Source organism: Manis pentadactyla, chromosome 4 (genome assembly GCF_030020395.1).
Source record: "Manis pentadactyla isolate mManPen7 chromosome 4, mManPen7.hap1, whole genome shotgun sequence".
NCBI classification, from domain to species: Eukaryota; Metazoa; Chordata; class Mammalia; order Pholidota; family Manidae; genus Manis; species Manis pentadactyla.
Window position 1 is genome coordinate 17,036,088 of NC_080022.1, and position 21,637 is coordinate 17,057,724.

The 21,637-nt window shown below is 40.6% G+C and overlaps 1 protein-coding gene across 3 annotated transcripts in view; it reads right to left on the reverse strand.

Moving 5' to 3' along the window:
• The window catches only part of LUZP1 (leucine zipper protein 1), a 91,440-nt gene extending 71,382 nt beyond the window's left edge, over nt 1-20,058 (reverse strand). Inside the window, exons 1-2 of one of the 3 annotated variants that reach the window (XM_036914640.2) lie at nt 19,857-20,058; nt 16,217-16,264 (exon numbers count right to left, since the gene is read on the reverse strand). The gene's annotated coding sequence lies outside the window, so the exon portion shown is untranslated. Of the gene's footprint in view, nt 1-12,910; nt 13,418-13,997; nt 14,089-16,216; nt 16,265-19,856 lie in introns of those variants that run through there. The other 2 variants (XM_036914639.2, XM_036914641.2) reach the window with 2 other exon arrangements.
• Between the last annotated feature and the right edge of the window lie 1,579 nt (nt 20,059-21,637).

Below are 21,637 nucleotides of genomic sequence, written 5' to 3' on the forward strand. Positions count from 1 at the left end.
ATGCTAGTCAGTACAGGCCAACACCAGAGTCCAACAACTAGCCAAGTTACAGGTAAAATGGTCTTACCAGGCTAGCTGAGGCCAAACATATATTTTTAACTCTAGTCAAAGAACAGAGGTTCAAGGAGGAAGATAATCAATAGCTTAAATATTGCAGAGAGATTAAGGAAGGCAAAGACTATGAAAATGCCTGAATACATGGCCATCGGATCTTCTGAAAGAGCATTTACAGTAAAGCATAGGGGACAGAACCAAGACAGGAAAGTGTTAAGAATGAATGAGTGTAAAAGAAAGGCTGCATACAGAATGCCCTTTTTTTAGATGTTTGAGAATAAAGGAAAAAATAAAGATGGCAATAACTCTAAAAGATAGAAGGGCAGAGGGATTTTATTTATTTGTTTTAGGATAGGAAAGACCTCAGTGTATTCACAATCTGAAAGGAAGGACTCAATAAACAATGAAACTAAAGATGCAAGAGAGAAAGACAGCAAATGATAAGAATAAGGTACTAGACAAAGTCGGTGCTAGGGAATAGGATGGAGAAAAAGTGATCCACGTGGATCCTGAAAGTCACCAGAGAAACGCAATGAGAAATGAAAATGGAGAAAGGATCTGGGAGGGACTCTAAAAAATTAGAAGCCATGCAAAAATGGCAAATCAACGATATGGAAATAACAATGAAGGACTAGTAATACTTTGTTCCCCCATCCAAGGATTCACAGAGTATTCAACCAGCAAAAATAGGAATAGTAGTATTCATTAGAGAAAAATCTTGTTTTCAGTTATGGATTAGGAGATGGAGGAAATGTTAGGAAAAGAGATTAAGAGCCTAGGACTTTGCTCACATTTGTGGCCAGGTTCCACCCAGCACAGCAGAAAGAAGCAGCTGGTAAAGGAACATCAGGGATGAGGTGGAGAGGGGTGAGGCTGAGCTTTATAATACTGAGGAGATAGCAAAAGACAGAACTTTGAAGTAATTATCAGTGGTAAACATGAAGAACAACAAGCTAAAGAATTTTATACCTACAGATGATGGGGGGAAATGAAGAGAGAGGAACATACAAAAAAAAGTACTTAGTATCACTGACAGTGAGTCTCCAGCCCTAACAACATTTGCAAGTGGAATGAGTTCAATCCCACTTCCCCAGAAGCTGGACCCTGAAACTTTCTTAATTTCATTAGCCACAAACAACAGTTTGTAAGGGGGTTTTTTGCTTTCTGATTCAGACATTTGTTTTGAATAAGAATCTATTGAAAGCTCTTCAAAAGGATATTAGGGACATTATTCAAAAGATAACGTGAATGTTCTTAACAGAACTAGAGCTATAGATCCTATTTGGTCTTTTAATCCTTCTCCCTAGCCCCGCACACACACACAGGATATGAAAGGATCGATAACACCAGTTAATATTTCAGTAGTAAGTACTTCATTGATTTGAATTACTGCCTAATTAATTATCTCAACTAACCCACTCTTTATTCCTATTCTTATGACATCTAATCCAAGGACAGAGTAGCAGAAAGAACATAGGCTTCGTGTCACAGTGATCTAGAATCCTAACTCTCCCAGTCCCCCAGGGACATTTCTTAAACTTCAGTTGCCTCATCTGTAAAGTAGGAACAATACCTACTTCATGAGGTAGTTGTAAAAATTAAAGAGTTAATAGATGTCAGGTACCTGTTACACAGTATATGCTAAAGAAATGGCAGATAATATATTCTACTATGACCTGTTGCAATGACGGAAATTAGACTATTTTAACTAATATCATTATAAAGCCGTCCAAGGTAAACCAATTTATTGCCACATTGCTGTTAATGTACATAAGACAAATTCTGTTAAAAAAAAATCTCTAATAAATGCATTCCAAAAATTCTTCTGCACTTGCTATTTAATCTAAGGATGATGTTATTTACTAGAGTACAATTTCCATAACTAGGAATTTATACAATGGTTAGTGGTTTGAAATGTTTTTGTTGTTTTTTTTCAAATAAGTACTTCCAAAATAAAGGAAACCTTTTAACTTTCAGCTCAATCCCAGGGCAATTTTAGAGACTCTGAACAGATCTCAAGTAAATGGAGTTGTAAAAGCACTAGGATGTAGAGTAACATAGTTAGCAGGGAATTGAGGCAAAAAGCCTTTTGCCCCACTTACCAATTTCAATTAATTCAGTATCACAGATGCTCCTCAAATTTACCCATCTCAGAATCTTAGAGGTATCTACTTTCTTTCTCCATGTCATTAGGTCCTATCTCTTCCTTCTTTAAAAGTTCTATCCAATATACTCCTTTTCTTAACTCCCTAAATTCAGGTCCTGATAGTGTTTGCACCTAAATATCTGAAACATCTTTAATTGGCCTCTTTTCCAATAATCTACATAACACCTCCTGAAATCAGTCTATAATTCTAAGTTTATCGAGTCACTGCTGTACTTATAAACCTTCACTGGTTCCTAAATGTTGGCAAGATCAAGTCCAAATTCCTCATTATAATGTTCAAGACTGTTCATAATCTGAGTGAGCACTACATCACTAATCTTATCTCCTCCTAGTCCATAATCTGTACTATATTATTGGATCAGACAAGTATTCTTGGGTTCAGTCAATATAGAAGTTTATTCCAATCTCACTACCTTGGTTCTTGCTTTGCCCTGGACTAGAAAACCATCCCCTGCCTTTGTGCCTATTCAAATCCTATCCATCTATCACTGTAAAACTCTAGTATAAGTGCCTTCATGAAGCCGTCATACACCACTGCAGACCTGACTAACAGTAGTAAACTATAACATGTCAAAATAACATGTTAATAGCATAACAACAGACCTCTTAGAGCAGTTACCACTGTACTGTAGATTCAGTGGCATTCTCACCAAAGAATACTAAAGTAAATTTTTCATAAGGCTAAATTATTCAGTATAAAAAAATCCTTTCATCTGAGATGACACCCTTTCACATCTCTATTTTAAAGTGATCCCTCTTTTATAAAATGGTGATAGTGGATGAGAAGGTTGTTTTTCACTTTCATGTCCTTGGAAAACAAAAGCTTTTTTGAAATATGACTAGTTTATGAAACCCAAGCTCTGGAACCACTAGTTAACATCCCACATTTTGGCATTTATATACTGTATGGACCAATATTGTTATGGAACTGTTTGAAAACATGGGCACTGTCTCCCTAGTTAGAAGTTTAAAACTCTATATAGCCTTTGTTTTGTCTTTTTGTTTTACCCACATTAATCAGCCCTGAGTTAAATACAAAACAAGTACTATAAACTGAACAGAGTTAACAAAATTATTGGCTTTTAAATTTGATGAGAAACAGTCACAAAAATGTAACTGAAGTTAGTGTTCCTTCTCTCTTCTCCACCTCTCTTCCCTGAAGATTCTCTTCCCTGAAGATTCTCTGCACTCTTCTGGATGGTACCCACTTAATGAACAGCCATCTACCTCCCAATATTTCTGCTCTAATCCAACTCCTCTTGCCAATCTTTATGACTTTTATCCCTCAGTTGCTGTATTATTTCCTCCCTGCTCCATTAACTGCTTCACTATCCACCTACTTTTCTATCACACTTCTTTAAGATCTTTATAGTCTCTTTTTTGTCTTGGAATATAGTCATAAAACAAAACTCTAACATAGTCATCAGTCCTCAAATTCTTTTTAAAAAATTTAGCTTATGCTGGAAAGTATGTAATTTTATTATCAAGTTATATTAAGAATATGTCATACTGCATTCCAGCCCACCTGTGGCAGAAAGCATAAAAAACTGATGTTCCTGAGATAAACCTAACAAGGACCACTACATTGTTAACAAAAACAACCTAGTTATATGTATTTATAATATATTCTGTATACTCTGAAAGAGTCTTCCATTTTAAAGTCATTTAATACATCTTTTAAGTTTATCAAGACCTAAAAATGGTACTCTTCTTATCCTAGGGAACATAAGCCAATGGCTGACCTAATTTACTTAAAGGAGTAATGATCGTAAACACACACATTTCATAAAATCTTCATGTACTCTTAAACAATGTAATGTCCAAGAGCTGTTCAGGAATCAAATCCCAGCTTGGCATCCACAGGTTGTGTTGACTTTAAGCAAACAGATTCTGCATCTTACAGATTTTTCATCTACTAAATGGGGATAACAACAGTATCTAACCCAAAGGGTTGTTGAGAGGGAGATTAAATAGATATAAAAGCACTTCAGTACAGTGCCTGGCACATGGTCAATAAATGTAGGCTTCATTATTAGTCTTCAGTGACTAAGAATCCATAGAAAAATTTCAATTATAAGACCTAAATGAGTTGCTTATTCACTGATACTTAATACAAATCACTAAAATGGCCTAAATCAGATTTTAAAAACCCAGGTACTTAGAAAGACAGAGCATTTGTGATAAAGCTGTTTCAGAGTTTAAAGAGCCAAAAAGTTAATTTCATTTCTCTTGCTCAGCATTTGCCTCTTCCAGTTAACTTGAAATTGGATAAAAACAAAGATTTCTTTATGTTTAGAAACAAGAAAATGCTGTCAGACCAAGGTGAGGATACCATTTTTCTATCTGAATTCTTTAGGCTCTGCAAAAAACCTACAAAAATAATGCCTTGGTAAGTGGGTCAAGAAAATACATTTCACCTTTTAATCATACATAAAAGTTCAAGTCTGGTCCTATACAGATTTGCTTTGCAACAGATTAAAACTGTTACGTTTTTCCCTTTTTTTTTAGACCAAAAAAAATAGACTAATTTTTAAAGGCTATAAATAAAACATGTTGATATTAAAACAAAGATAATGCTTTCATTGAAGAATTTCAAGTCAACCATAACACAAGTTTAAACAAGTCATATTCAAGCAATGATTTTTATTTATAGAAGTTCAAAATGGGTGCTGTCATTCAAGTCATCTTGGGAAGCAAGACTCTTCCCAACAATACTGCCAAATTCAGAATCTTTTTGAAACTACTTATAAGCTTCTCAAAGACAAGCCTCACACATCCAAAACTAGTCTCCAGCTTTTGGAATTACATCTAATTAGTGACCCAAAACAATACTGATTACTCACTTCATTCGCCAAACTTGTTTATCTCCAAAAGTTAAGCATAACTCCCCCAAAATGACAATTTCTAGAATTAAGAATATGCAGTATGCTTTCTAAAGACAAATTCAAAAAAGTATGTCAAATATTTCACAGTTTGGAAGTCTCTTTAAAATAAATACATAACTACTTCCTATTTTGGAAACTTCTGATACTTGTTTAAAAAAGCACAGTGACTGCAATGGGGGGGTAAGGAGTTGATAATATGGGTGAACACTGAAACCACAATATTGTTCATGGGAAACCTTCATAAGATTGTATATCAATGATATTTTAATTAAAAAAAAAATTTTTTAAGCAATCATCATATTACCTTACAGACACCCCTCTGAAGGAGCATTGTTTAATATTTATATCCATTCCTCTTGAAATTTCATACTTTGGTCATACTAGTTAGGTAAACTGGAATTCTCCAAAAGAGGGAACTTCAAAGTTTTTTAAAATTATTTTACTGTTGTTGTTTTAAAGATGGATTTGGGTTATGAGAGGAAATTATCCCAGCCTAGCTTATCTAGCCTAACACACCCTGCTCTAATCACCTTGGCTGTAACCTATCTATCAGAAACTTCAAAATTTGATTAATGCCCCATCCTAAAGATAAAAATCTGGCACTCACGTAATTCCTGCCACGATTTCAGCAATTGGCATTCTAAAAAAAACCCAAATCTGACCCTCAACAGCTTTGTGGGTCTAAACAAGATATATAGCTTCTGCCCCAGTTCCTCATATGGGGCTAAAATAATAAATGTATACCTATTTCATGGTGTGGTAAGTATTCAATGAGATTATGTGCCTGGCACATGGTAGGCACTCAATAAATATTTGTTGAATGAATGAGTAAATCAATTAATGCATATGAAATGCTCAGGAGAGTGCCTGACAAATGGATATTATAGCTAGCGTTGTAACAGGCACCTGAGATCTGTACCTAGAATATGCAAAAGTAAATATCTAACAGTATTTATATCACCACCCAAAAACTCAATAACCAAACTTAACATTTAAAAATAATTTTCAAAAATTAAAATGGTCTGAAAAAGTATATATTATCTTACCAACAGTCTCAATTTCCAGTTGCAGGGTCTCTCTTAACTGATGAGGGAGGGTTGGCTAAAATATCCAGAAATTATCTCTTCCTTGTACCAATTACAATCATATAACCAATATTTGGGCTAAGGTTGAGCCATCCAGTCAAGAAAAACAAATATACCAAAGGAAATTAGTCACTGAGAAAGCTGCTTAGCTTCATCAAAAATCAGTAAAGTTCTAAAAATTCTTGGGTTTCTCCTAGTTTGCCAGTATATTGAAATGTTATCTGACTTTAGACTAAGTCATATTAATTTTAAAAGTAATAAAAAGAAGGAATTTTTCATCCACTCTTCGAATAAACAAGAATGCAATGGTAAAACTGAAATAATGACTAATATTTACTATGTGCCAGCATTATGACCTAGGAGATTTTGTTTTGTACATTAAATTATTTAGTCCTCACAACCACTCTCACTATCTTAAAGATGGAGAAACTGAAGCTTTCTGAGGCTACAGAACTGGAACTATATAGCTTTTAATAACCTTATGAGGTAAAATGCTATTTAACCAAAATGTTCAAAAGAATGAGACACAAATGGATAACCAATTGTCAAAGAATCAAACTACAACAAACCACAGTTAATAGGGCCTTACCTGAATAAAATGTAATGATTCAGAAATGTCCTCTAAGATCTCAGGATGCCCAGGAGCCAGGGTCATGAAAAATCCTATTGTGAATGTGTGTAGAAGTGTAGGAGATTAGGTTATGTACTAGCATTGTGATCCATTCTGAAAATTACTTTTTTTGTAATGAATAATTTATGATTTGTCTCCTTACATTTCAAAAGAAAACTTCTAGTTATTGAAGTTTTAGTGTTGGTCTGAAGTATGGATAAATGTAAATGCATTCTATCTATACTATTTATTTTGACCCAGGTGTAGTAAAAAAAAGTTAAAAAGTAAATAGGCTGATTTCAAAAACTATTTCTAAATTGTTAAAAAGATAACAGTCAGATTATGAAAGTTAACAAAATCACTCCAGTGTTTCTCAGAAACTTCCTAAGAACCTCTGCTCCAATGTTTCCATAAAAACTTACTAAATTATGCCACAATCTTCTCACACAGTTCCATCATGAAAGTCAACATGATCACTGCTTTAAAATGCATAGTATTTAAAGCATTTTTAAGTTTTATATTTACCACCCAACTGTGCAATTTGTATATTAAGTTAAATCATTCCAGTTATTACTAATTTAAATTTGCATTTAAATTAGCTTTAAGTGCATACAAAATTAATACATACGTTCTTCTGCCTTTAATGAAAGAATACTGAAAGAGATTACTGACTAGTCAGAGAAGGTAGCTTTAAATAGATTTAAATGGTGTAGAATTTTCATGATTGACATCAAAATAAAATGTTATTCAACAGAATATTCAAATGAGGCATTACTAGGTATTTCATTTCAGTTAATAACTCCCATTGGAGAGCATTAGACAACCAAGAAGGAACTGGGCATAGTTAGTTCTTTGCCAGTGACAGATTCCAAAGATGTACTTTGTGGCACCAAGCCTATACTTTCACACCCTAATAGTTGATGTAGCATCTGAAGCATTAGGGGCACTCCCAGTCTTTGGATTGAAGAAAAAGCTAAGAAGAATTCTAGTAAAAATAAAGTTCATGTTAATAAGAATGAGAAATTAAAACTGCTACCTATAGATAAGCATCATTATGACAAATCATCAAAAACTCTACTGAAGACCTACTACGTGCAAAGCTCAGTGAAAGGAACTGAGGAGAGTACTGGCTAAGACAATTTAGCTTCTGACCAAATTAGATAATTAAGATACAAACTAAAACTAACCAAGAACATGAGGGGTACTGCATTACAAGCTCCAAGGTTTTTTAGAAAGAAACTTTTGATCTAACCAGGTAGGTAAGATACATGTTAGTGTGACTTACCAAGAACATGAGGGGTATCAGCAATAAATGTTACAAAATTTTAGAGGAAAGAGATTTACTACTGCTAAATCAAGAGAGACTTCACAGTGGGCAATGAGCTGAGCCTTGAAGGGTAAAAGAGACTATATAGTTAAACAGCCTAAGAGGAAAAAAAAGGACAAAAGTATGGGAACAAAGGTGCTGAACTGGGATTGTGGTCATTAAATATTTATTGAATATCTATTACATGTCAGTCACTGTGTTAGATACAAGTTATAAACTGGTGAACAAAATAGGTGAGTTCCCAGCTCCTGTGAAGTCTGATGGGTAAGACAGATAATTATCATGCAAGCAGATATATAATTTTAAGTTATAATAGGTGCTATGAAGGGAGTCAACAGACTCCAATAACAGGAATAATGGGAAAGGACTAGCAAGATAAGATGATGGGGGTAAGTATCTCTGATAAATAAGCTGAGGCTTGGAGGAGGCAGTCAGCAAAAAGCAGGGGAAAGAATGTTCAAGGAAGAGAGAGCCAGAAGCACAAAGGGCCTGAGGTAGAACTTAAGTTTATAAATAAATAAGAAGCACAATAGCCAAGAAATGGAAACAACCTAAGTGTCCATCAGTAGATGAATGGATAAAGAAGATATAGTACATATACACAATGGAATATTATTCAGCCATAAGAAGAAAACAAATCATACCATTTGCAACAACATGGATGGAGCTGGAAGATATTATGCTCAGTGAAATAAGCCAGGCAGAGAAAGACAAGTATCAAATGATTTCACTCATCTGTAGAGTATAAGAGCAAAGAAAAAACTGAAGGAACGAAACAGCAGCAGACTCACAGAAGCCAAGAATAGACTAACAGTTACCAAAGGGAAAGGAATTGGGGAGGATGGGTGGGAAGGGAGGGATAAGGAGGAAAAAGGGGCATCACGATTAGCACGTATAATGTAGGGGGAGGGGGACACGGGGAAGGCAGTATAACACAGAGAAGACAAGTCGTGCTTCTACAGCATCATACTATGCTGATGGATAGTGACTGTAATGGGGTATGTGGTGGGGACTTGATAATAGGGAAGTCTAGTAACCATAATGTTGTTTATGTGATTGTACATTAATGATAGCAAAATAAATAAATAAATAAATACATACATACATACATACATAAATAAGAAGCTAGTGTGACTGAAGCATAATGGACAATGAGACTGGCATAAGATGAAGTTGGAAAGGTAGGCAGGGGCCAGGTTATACAAGGATTTATGGGCCAAGATAAAGAGTTTAAATATGGGTTTTATTCTAAGACCAGAAGATAACCATTAAAAGTTTTTGTATACTCACAAACATACTGTTGAATAAAAGAAGCCACATCCAAAAGTATGGGTGTATGATTCCATTTTTACAAAAGTACAAAATAGACAAAACTGAACTATGCTGTTAGAAGTCACCCTATCCGGTGAAAGGGTGGCAGGAACGGAAAGGGAACTCAAATGAGGGGGTTCTAGGTACTGGTAACAGTTTCTTGATCTGGGTGCTGTTTACAAGGGTATATTTATATACTTTAAAAAAAGGTTATGATAATTTTTTAAATATTATTCAAACTTTTAATAATAATGTTTTTAAAATATTACTCTGTCCAGATGGGGATACACATGCCAGAGAGGAGCACGTGCAATTATGAAAGGTCTTGATTGACAGATTAACCTGATAGAAACTGTCAGACACATATAAAATAAGGGAGGGGTAAGTCAAACAGCCAGTGAATACAAAGTACCCTGTTTATAAAGAATAAATGTTGAGTCTGGGAAGGGAATATGCAATAAAGGATGAGCTATGAATTTCTCAGAATGTAAGGAAGTATCTCTAGAAATTAAGAAAGGAATAGATGAAAACAGCAATGCCTAAAAAGATTAGCAATGCTCATTATCTTTTGGCTTATATTTTAATATGCTATTTTCAAGTTCTTCCTTTGCTCCCCCAAACCCAGTACACTAGAAAGTAAAATGAAACAAAGATCCCAAACTTGAGCATCAATCATATCTGAGCTCAAATCAATGCTCTGCCCCTCACTAGCGCTGCAATAACTGCTCTGAGCTCAGCTCCCTCATGTATAAAGCAGATAATAATGACTACCTCTTAGAGTTATTATTTTCTCCCTGTCATCACCCAAAATGTTGAGTTGGTAGACTGGTATTTTAATTTAATTATTATTTCCTAACAGTATATGGAAAGCTGATGGTTGATGAGTTTCTGTTCTCAAGATTCAGAGGTGGGAGTAGGATTATAAATGGTAAACATATAGAAATAGAATGGATAAGGAGAAACAAGGAGTAAGAGGTAAAAACGAGGCTTCTTCTAACAGCTCAGTAACAGAGGTTTCAAGCATTTTCTAAGACAGAGACTTGAGCTAAAAAACCAGACTACAACAGGTTTATGAAAAGGAAAAAATAATCTTATGTCTTCCCAGCAAGACACACTTTCTACCTAATGTATGCCCTTTATGGAATATTAGCTAAAACAAGATAGACAGAGAGAATCACAAAGAATATTCTGAATATTCTGTCACAGGTGGAAGACCTTCAATCATTTTATTGTATCCCCGCCCTTAAGAATTATTTGAACAACCATAATGTGTAAAGCACATCTTAAGTATAGCCAAAGACATTAAGTTTTATATTTCAGGAGCTACCATTTAAAAAGAAAACAAAAAAGTACAACTCCTTAACAAATTTTTGGCTAATTTTTTCCCCCACAATGTATCCCCTGTCCTAAAAGTAATGAAAACCCAGTTCCTCACAACTTTATCTTTCCCCTGATCTTATAAGTGTTCCCATCTCTGCCTCTCTTATTCTTCCCATGCTTCTTACCATTAAATACCTAAGGTTTTCCTATTTCCTATGAAGTTGCACACCGATTCTCTAGTATTCACTCGGATCTCACCAGTCTGAATCTGAACACAGCAACTTCACAACATTCCCAGGAATCAGTCTGCTAACCAATACCAAAAAAGATAATGCACAGTTTAAACAAATGATGACAGATGTGGTGATTATACATGACTGTACATATTTGTCAAAGCTCATCAAACTGTACACTTAAAATTGGTGAAATTTATTGTAAACTATACTTCAATAAAGCTGATTTTTTTTAAAAAAAGAATGTATGCATTCATTCATTCAGCAAATATTAACTGAGCATCTAAGATATGCATCAAAGTTTATACCAAATCTTTCAGCTTGACTATCTAGGTCCTACCTGTATGTAATGTGCTTTACTCACAAGCTGATACTGACCCAAAAAAGCTGTGTTATATGAAAAATGGTTCAGTTTCTGGCCATGAATGTCACCTTAATGATGCCCTCAACAGTGGAAAGACATTAGCTACCCAATCATCTTTCATTACATAAACGAAATCTATGATCACCCAGGTACTCTATATCTTAGCACAAGTGCTTTCATCATAAGAAAAAAAGTATTAAGCACATATTGCATACAGGACATACCACTACCACAACTTTATAGGTTTGTCTTTCTATTGAAAACCTACATCTCAAAAGCATACTGATAACACTGCTGGAAGAAAAGGAGGCAACATTATTTGGGGATAGACTTAACTGACTTATTCTAGGATTCACAGTGACCCAGTGGCTGAGTCAAAGGCCTAGATAATAACACAGTATGCATAGCAGAGATAAGCATGGACCTTAGAAACAAACTTGGGTTTGAATTCCAGCTCCACTTCTTCCCTGTTGTATGCATAAACTTGGGTAACATCACTTTACCTGCTGACCCCCAGCTTACTCATCTGTGAAACAAGGATGCCAGCTACCACTTCACAGCATTATTGGAAAGATGATACAAGATATATACTACCTTGCACAATTACTGGGCACAAGGTAGGCAACTCCACAGTATTAGTGCCCTTTCTTAGTCTTACATTACAAAGAGTAAGAAAACACCTGTCAAGGTTAATTCACAATCCCTATAAGAAATGACAGGACAACAATGAATTTGTACTTGCTGCCTTCATACTCTAATCAACTCCCTTCCCCAACCCCCTATTTCCAGTTTTTCAAACATTAAGTTACTATGTTTAGAAAAGTGATTTAATTTTAGAAACCTGGGAAATTCTTCTGAGTAAATTAAGCAAAACGTTAATCTGCCCCAAGGGGAATTCTGAGCAAAAGAATTATTTCTGACAAGAGAAGAATTTTCTATGAGGTTATTCAATTTAACCACACGAATGCCATCAAAGCTGCACACAAAGTGACAGAAAGCAATCTGGAACATACTGTACAGATTCTCCAAAGGGAAATATCCTCCTAAAACCCAAACCCCTCCCTCCCTAATCTGAGGTAGTAAAATCTTACTAGGTGATCTGAATTCCACCGGCTCTGACAGTAGGCCAGTTCCTTAGAGCAGAACTTGCAGCAGTTTGTACAATGTCTTGAACAAATATCTCCAAAAATATCTCCAAAAGGCAGGGAGGTCCAGAAAGCACTTTCTCCTCAATCAACAGATAAGGGACCAGGAGCTCAGAAGCACAATTACTTTTCCCAAGGTCATTCAAGTCAAAGAAGGTGCGATGGAGAATGTGCACGCAATCTGGCTTTCCGGAGAAACACTGCAGAATTTTTGGGGGGTGCCTATTCTCCTCCCCTCTCCCACCCTCAAGTGTGAGCACCGGTCTCGGCATTTCCGAAACAGGCCACAACAAGCTCTGCACTGTTAGGAAAGGGGCTGACGCGGTGAAGAAACAGATGCTCCAAAGCAAGATGGTCTTTCTCGGCTCGCAGAGCCTCCTCCAAGGTTATTAACAGAAACTGCAGGCACCTCGGAGAGGTCTCAAGCGGGCTCCGAACCGCCAGCCCGGCCGCTCCGGGACGCCGGCTTCCCTGCAGGCAGCCTGCAGGCAGCCTCCGCGACCAGAGGCCACCAGCCCAGAAACCGCACTTCATTCCTGCGCTTCGGGAAGCCATGGCTCCTTCCCAGCCCGAGCAGGGGTGGGGGTGCGCCGGAGGCGGGCCGCGCGCGCTGCGGAAAGTTCACCGAGCCGGCGGGCGGGGGGCGGCCCCAGCCAGGCTCACCGCGTCCCCCTGCAGATTCCACCATTAATTAGTCCTAAGGACTGTCTACTGGCAACTTAAACAAAGCGAATGCCTCGAATTCCTTCCCGGCCCAGCGGTCTGGCTGCGAGACCAGCATCCGCCGGGACGCGGGCCGGCGCGGCGGGCCGACAGCTGCGACGACGGGGGGACCCCTCCCCGCCCGGCCCGCGCCCCAGCAGCCCGCTCCCGCAGCCGGTCCCGCACACCGGCCCAAGCGCTCCCCAACCTCCCTCCGCCTCCTCGGGAGCTCCCGGGCTCTTCCTGTAAGATCACTTCCTTCCTCCCCGGGTGCCCGCGGGCCCCGCGCAGCCCCCTCCCCGGCGGTACCGGCCCCCCGCCCGGCCGCGCCGCGCCGCTCACCGCCCCCACCGGGCCCCGCGCGCCCTCCCCCAGCCCCAAACTCGACCTCAAAACTCTCCCCGCCCTCCCAAAGGTCCCCTCAGCTCTCTGACCCAAACATTTCTCCTCACATTCTCGCTCCCACCAAGAAGTCTCTCAGATCCTTCCCTCCCCCTCCAAAAGAAAAATCTCCAACTCCAAAAAAATTCCCAAGGTCTCGCCCCAAAACATCTCCCCTTCCAAGCTCTTTCTCCAAAATTCCGCTCAAACTCTGCCCCCACCTCAACTCTACACACACACACCCCAACCGCTCCGGGGTGCGCCCGCCGGTTCTGCCTTGTCGCCCCTGGGCGCTCCGACCCCTCGGCGCGGCAGACCGAGCACTCCAGGAACCCTCCTCTCCCCCTGCCTGCCTGCCCGCCCACCCCGGCCTCCCGCGCCGCTCTCCCGCCGCCTCCCCGCGGTCCCCTCACCTCGGCAGCTCCGGCCCGCGCTCCCGCCCACTGAGGGATCCGGTGCTCCGCTCCCGGCGGCCGGCGCCTCCTCCGGCTCCCCGGGACTGACAATGAGGGGCGGGGCTTGATAGTGACGTCTGCGTTCTGGGGCGGGTCCTGGGTAGGGGAGGGGCTTGTCCGCAGTCCCGCCCCCTTTGCGCTTGTCCCCTTCCTGGGACTTGGACTCTGCTAAGTTTTTATTGCCTGCCTAGCTAAGCGCCCAGAGTCTGTGCTAGGCGCGGTGGAAAATCTAAATGGAAGAAAAGACGTCCTGCTTTCAAGAGGGGCACTCTCGAGGGGTTTGCGAGGATTAACTGAGATAATCCATGTAAAGGTATTTAGCCCAGGGCCTGGTATGGAGTAATCACTCAACAAATACTACTTCTCTTACTCAGCAAATGCGGAAAAGGAACTCAGTTTGGACCCAGGAGGCATGGGTTCCAGTCCCCAGCTCTGCTATTAATTCATTGTGTGATCCTAGACAAGTCTTTTCCTATCTATGTTCCCCACTTTCACTTTCTTTAAAATGGGAAGGGTCAATGACCAGATAATCTCAAAAGTCCCTCTAACAATTCTAATACATAGTTCCTGTAGTGGGGTCCACAGAAGTGGGGAGGAGGTCTCTGAGGGGACACCAAGACCCTCAGCCAGAGACACCCTTTCCTACAGATGCCCTCCCACATACTAACACAAAGCTATATTCACAAGCCAGGGCACAGATGAACTGAGGGCTGCTTCCTCTCTGACTGCAGCATAGCTGGTCTCTTGAGACATCTCTTGTGTAAGCTCCTTATTGCCTATGGAATAAAGGCCAAAGTCCTGGCTCGGTTTGATCTCCTCCTACCTTTAAACACACACACACATGCATGCACGTGTGCACGCACACACACACACTGTAAAGTTTATCCAAACTTCCCCTAGCACACCCACTGCTTTCCCACATCTGCTCCTTGCTCATGCTCTTCCTTTGCTTTCTCATCTCAGTTTACAACTCCTCCTAATTTCTCCCAGCCAGAAGCCAACTCTCCCTCCTTGGAATACCAGTGGCATTGTGTTTAACTCTGATGTGAGCACAAACACGTTTTAACTTGTATCACATTGACCTCCCATTTGTTTCTTAGCACTTTCTCACTTCCTGAAGGTCAGAACTCACACATGTTTGTGGAGCTTAGGTTCTGATGCCAGAAAACCCTGGGATTATGTACCCATGTTCTGGCCCATCCTAGCTGTCTTTGAGCCTCATTCTCCTCATCTGTGAAGTAGGGATGTTAATGTAGCTCTTGTAATGTTTTAAAATTATATAAGACTCCATGTGGAAAGGACCAGGCAGTGTTCCACAAACAACGTAGCTATCATTCTTATTTTCATTATTATTATCGATATTATTTCTATCTCCTAACATCCTGTGCCTCCCCAGTGATAATCCACCCAATCATTTAATAGTGGAAGACTTTGAGGTCCTGAGAGAAGGAAGAAGCTCACTGAAAGCAGCCCTGCAGAGCAATGCCACCAGAACACGAGCCACCACTCCAGCGCTGAGACCCCAAGCAGATTCTGCAAAGTCACATGTGATGCCCCAAGGTGTCTCTGTCACTTGGCACCCCTACAAGCTGAAGACAGCTTCAAGTTCTGTCTGCAAGTTTTTTGCAGCAGATGCTGACCCTTTTCTCCCTCATGCCTTTCTCCTCTCACTTTACTTAATGAGAGATGGATCTGTGTTAAACTGCCCTTGGCATCTCCACAGTCCTCTAGGAGAGCTGCAGCAAGGCCACTGGGCGTTTCCTGAACGCTGGCCTGTGGGAAGAGGGAAAGGGTTTGGGGTTCTGATTAATTTCCTGCACTGCAGACAGGCAAATGGCTATTCTGAAATGCCTGAGCTGGTCCTCAAGGGCCCCTAACAAATTGTGGATTATTTTTAGAATAGAAGATTCAAAAATGCCACTTCCCATAAATGTAGGCATGGCCACAGAATTGCTGCAGGCAAAGAAAGGGCCTTTTCTGAGTCCCTCCTATGTGCTGATGCTGATTCCAAGCATTGCAAACCCCTGAAAGAGAGAACCGGGGACATAGAGGGGAGTTTCTGAAGGCAGAACTTTCTCCCTGGGACCCATGACTCCATCAACCACTTATTCATTCATTCACAGCAAAAGCTTTGGCACAGGACAAATCAGGATTCAAATCTAAGCTCCACCACTTACCAGATGCATGACTTTGGGCTTTCAAGTTTCTGCACCTCAGTTTCTCATCTGAAAAAAATGGGGATATTAATGGTACCTGTCTCATACAGTGACTGTGAGGATTAAATGAAATAACATATGAAAGAGATTAGTTCACAGGCTGCACCTGGTTCATGCCAGGATACGGTGACTGCTGCTACTATGTCAGCACGTCCTCCCAGTAAGACTCCTCATGTGCTGGCTTCTGGGCCAGGAGTGGGGCTAACAGTGCTGACCTCAAGAATCTCAGTTGGTAAAAGGAATGTGGTAGATTTTCAGTTCTAGATACTTCTGCCATAAGCATCTTTGCAGTAGACATCTCTGCTGCCAGCATTTTTGTTGCATAACTAATTGGCCATAAGGCAATTTTGCTGTAAAAGATTAAAAAATAACTGTTTGACAGTTTGGTTTCATTTCTCCATTGACTCAGTATGCTTATTTATATATTATATAAATCTTAGCCCTCGTGGTCAATATGGTGGCACAGTTTTGAACCCTCATTTCCCATAGACCTTTGGAACATCTATCAGTGAAGATGTGACAATATGCCAAGAACAAACAGCAGTGTAGAAGGCCTTCACAGAGCAAGACAAAGCTCAGTTGCAAATACACATCCTAGGATTTGGAAACTGAGACCTCTCTTAATGAAGAAGAGACTGTAGTAAAAAAGAAAAAGTGTGATGCTGAACGAGGGATAAATCAACAAGGAATAAAAATGCACACTATGAATGAAAGACTTTGAAGACAAGTGCTTAGGGTACAATCCACAAATAAAATCAGTTATTTGTACAATCCTGCCATGAATCTATATACATTTTAAGTGGATTCAAATGTTTTGTATTTCACAACAAAGTCTTTTTAATTTTGTTATTAATTTCCATTTTCATTACATCTTTTTTAATGAACATTCCTGTTTTAGTTCTTGTGATTTTATCTTTCATGACAAAATCACCTTATGGCCAATGAGTTACATACAAAAATGTTTGCAGCTCAAGTGCTTGTAGTAAAAATGCTTACAGTGAAAATACCCGATGCCAGATTTTCATAAATAGGCAAGAAAAGGTGTCTACTGGATATTGTTAAATGAAAAGATAAATTGCAGAATTACAGGTGTAGTAGGATCCCATGGTTTAACTGATAATATTCTTACTATATGCATTAAAAAATGGAGGATATAGAGAACTAATATAAGGCTTCCACCTTTTTGTCCTTTTAGATTTGCTTTTCTGTGTGTGCATGCATGTGTGTGTCTGTGTGTGTGTGTGTGTGTGTGTGTGTGTGTGTGTGTGTGTGTGTGTGGATTAGTAGTGCCTAAACTTTAAGAAAAGACTATGAAATGCTAAGAGGGAAGGAAAGGGATGAAAACACAGCTACAAGGCCTATCGGCGGCAGTGGGTATCAAACGAACGGTACAGACTGCCACAGAAAGTGGCATCTATTCTTATCCCCCATTCACACATGTAGAATAGGTTCCATCTCTTCTTCAAGGCAGTTCAGAAAAAGCCCTTGCCAGACAATTCTCATCTTCTTCCCTTCGCCCCACAAGCCCTTAGCAGTGCTTGAACTTTCAATGCTATAGCCAAAGGCAAGATTCCTAACAGAATTCCCAGGCACCCTAGAAAGGCCAGTAGGAGAGATTTTAAAGCCGGAAGGATTTTTTTTTTTTGCTCCCAGTCCTGTGCCCCTCCCTGACCTCCCAAAGACTAACAACGACAGTATCTTATGTCTACTGAGCCTAAACTTACACTTTCGTTTTTCCTCATTATATCTTTCTGCAATTTAGATATTTTACAAGGAGCTTATATTACTTGGTCACCAGAAAAAAAGCAGTAAAAATATGTACAAAAAGAAAGTTAACCAAGCCTGGGATTGGTATACTTTTGTTGGTTTGCAAACAGTAAGTTATAACAATGTGGCTGAGGCCAGTGCCAAGTTTCATCAGAATCATAGAAAGTAAGAATGGGAAGGGATAAAATCACCTTCAGTTTCTCCCACCATCACCTAATAGTATGATTTTAAGTTTCCTCATAATTCAGGTCACCCATCAATACATGTATTTCATTCATTCATTCAACAAACACTTCTGGATTTGTTACTACAAATTAAGCATCATACTTGTTATTTTATACATACTATCTCATATAGGTAGGGGGGTTATTATTCCCATCTTGCAAATTAAGAAAACAAGGCACAAGGAGGTAAAGCAACTTGCCCAAAGTCTCACATCCAGTGGGATCTAAACCAAGACTTTCATAACATCTAAGTCCCATTGCTGAAGGACTTTGGCTAAATTCCTATGCAAATGAGCTATTAGCTCAGGAGCAAGAAGCCATTATTGCTTGGGTGGCCTTGGGCAAGTCACTCAACTCTTCTCAGCAGCAGTTTCCATCTCTGTGGGATAAGGGTATACACAGCTATTTTATATAAGCTGAAACACACAATACAAAGGGAAGTCATCATATCAGCTCTTTGAGGACTGAGTCTCACTCTTCTTTGGGTCTCTTGGTGCTTCCCCCACTAGTGCTTATCCCCCATTCGTGCATGCAGAACCACCACCCTTGCAGGGTCTTATTATTCCCCCCACTCACCGAAGACCTACTCAAGAACAGGAACTATACTTTTTCATTTCTGATCTCTTTCTGCCCCAGTGTAGCACGTGGCATGCATCCCTCTAATCCTTTACTCTTTTATTTCATAACAAATGGCTGAGAACCTAACATGTGCCAGGCTGCACAGACTATGAACAGCCGAGGCACCTGCCTTCTTGGAGCTTATGACTGGTGGAGTTCAGAGACAAGACAACTTAAACACAATTAGTTCCTTAATAATAATTGTATTAAGTGCCACAAAGTATCAAGCCAGATGCTCTGAGGGCTTGGAGGATGTGGAACGAGAACCTAACTGAATCCAGGACACAGAGAAGGCTTCCTAGAGGAGCTGGCCTTGAGCCTCAGAGAGGCTAAGAAACTTGCTCAAGGTCGAAAAGCTGGGATTTTAGCTCAGGAATGCCTGACTCCAAAGCCCATGCTCCATCTAGTAGAGATCTCTGCCTTTTAATTCCTGCATCTTATTCTGCCCTTACTCTTATTGGTGAGAAGGGAGCAAAGTCTATTTAACACTGGATGCTCTAAAGCAATGTTTTTCCAGGGCCCCCTTTGAGAATCTGCTGAAATTCACGAACCACCTCCCAGGAATTGCATGTATACAGACAGATCCACAAAATCTTGCCTATAGTTTCAGGGTGTTTGTAGGCACCCTAAACCTAAACCTAAAGCCAGGTTTAGAACCCACACCATGGAGGACCTTACAGAGAGATTCTCAGAACCTCACCAACAGACACCAGGGCCCCATAAGGACCTCAAATCCCCAGACAGACTCCCAGGCCTCTACAGAAAGATTCTCAGGTTCTAGAAGAAAGTCTTGGGATCCAGTAGAATCCCGAGTCCCTCCAGAGTTAGAGCAGAGCCCTACAGAGGTATTCTCAAGATGCTGTAGGCTGAACCCTCCTCAACCAAGAGCCTGCGCCTGGACCACGGATTCATGGCACAAACTTTAGAGTCAAACAGACGGTGGGTGGAATCCTGGCCTTGCTGTTTATTAGCTATGACCTTGGACCACTCACCGACAAACCCTCTGGCCTCGGCGTCTCACCTCCCAAAAGAGAGGGTTGGACACCTCCCCGGCCCAGCCTGGGCGGCGTGGGCTCGGTGCCGCCGGCTGGAGCGATGGCGCTTGTGGGACTCAGGCTCGGTGCTGCGACCGCCCAGGAGTCGGGCTGCAGTGCTTTCCTGAGATACCAACGCGCGGACGGCACCAGGAGCGCGCGCGGCGGCCGAGGGAGGCACGTTTGCCGCAGTGACAGCTCCGCGCGCCGCGGGCCTGGGAAGCGGCGGGGCCGGCGCGCTCCCGGCCTTTCCCACCCACCAGGCAGGGCGTTCCCGCCAGCTGGCTTCCTGCAGTCGAGGTCAAGGGAGGGGGGATGTCGCTGAGGGGCCACTGGGCCTGGCAGGCCTGGTTCCTGGCTTTCTCTCCACGTTTCCTGAGCAGAACCGGCGGGGGGATGGGACCCAGCACAAACCTTCCCGGGAGCGCAGCCAGGAAATCGCGTCCTTGTTCATTCAGGTTCCTGGCATCTGAGTCCTTACAAAGTGAGTATGATGCGACCCGCTTTCGCCATAAGGAAGCTGAGAGACTAAATGGCAGATCCCAGACCCCAAAACACAACAAAATTCCAACCCCAGGATTTAAGTTTATTAACTCCATCCTATGGATGAGAAAAGCGAGGCTTTAAAAAACGAAGGGATTAAAAAAAAAATAAAAACAAAAAACAAAAACGAAGGGATTTCCCAAGGTCATAAAAATATTGCCGCCAATAAAATTAAGTCCTTACTACTACATACCAGGCACTGTGCTGCAAAGGCTCTAAGTGTAATTGTGTCACTGAGTCCTCAGAATCAATGAAGATAACTGTTGCGGCTATTTTATAAGTAAGGAAACTGAGAACCAGAGAAGCCAAGTGGCTTCTCTGATGTCACACAGCTTCAAACCATCAGAGCTAGGAATTAAACTCCAGTGTCCTGTTTCCAGAGCTCAGACCATTCCACTACCCTGAGGGCCAGAACCTCGTCTCATTCATTCTTGGGGTCCCCAAAACCCCACCTGGAACTTGGAACAAAATGCGTGCTCAGAGATGACTGTGGAACCTAGCACAGAAGCTCAAAGTTGGAAGGACTGGTAGGAATTGTCTATTTTGACTCCTAGAATCTTCAACCAAGTGAAAATTCACCCTCTGCTTGAATACTTCCTGTTATGATGAACTCTTTCTCTCCCAATAATAGCCCATTCCCCTCTTGGACAAATATGTTTGGTCCTTAATGTAAATACTCCATTTTGCTCACGGTTCCTTGTAAACAAAGGAAGACCTTTTCCATCCTCATGGCCACAGTATTATTGCATGGTATTCTTAGCCATTTTATAAGGTTCAATAATTTTAAGTTCTTTGTGAACTAGAACAATGTCAGCTGTTAATTAACCAAAGATGTTTCCCTTATGTGTGTAGAGTTGTTTCAGAGAAAGGCAGCCCAGCTTACATCTTCCAGCACCCCTTGCAATTAAGTATATGACTAGTTTTCACCAGTGGGATATGGAAGGAGACAACGTATCAGGCCAAATCCAACTTAAGAAGTATGTGTGCTTTCTTAAAGCTCTCTCTTTTCTCTCCCATCTGTCAACTGATGCCAACAGCAGAGTGATCTTAGAAGCCACATATTGAACATGGCAGAGTCTTGGTCAGCCTGGGTCTTACTCAGTCATTTGACAGAATGGGGTAAACATTGAACTAATTTCATTATATTTAGACATTGAAATTTCAGAATTTCTCTCTACAGCAGTTAGCATAACTTA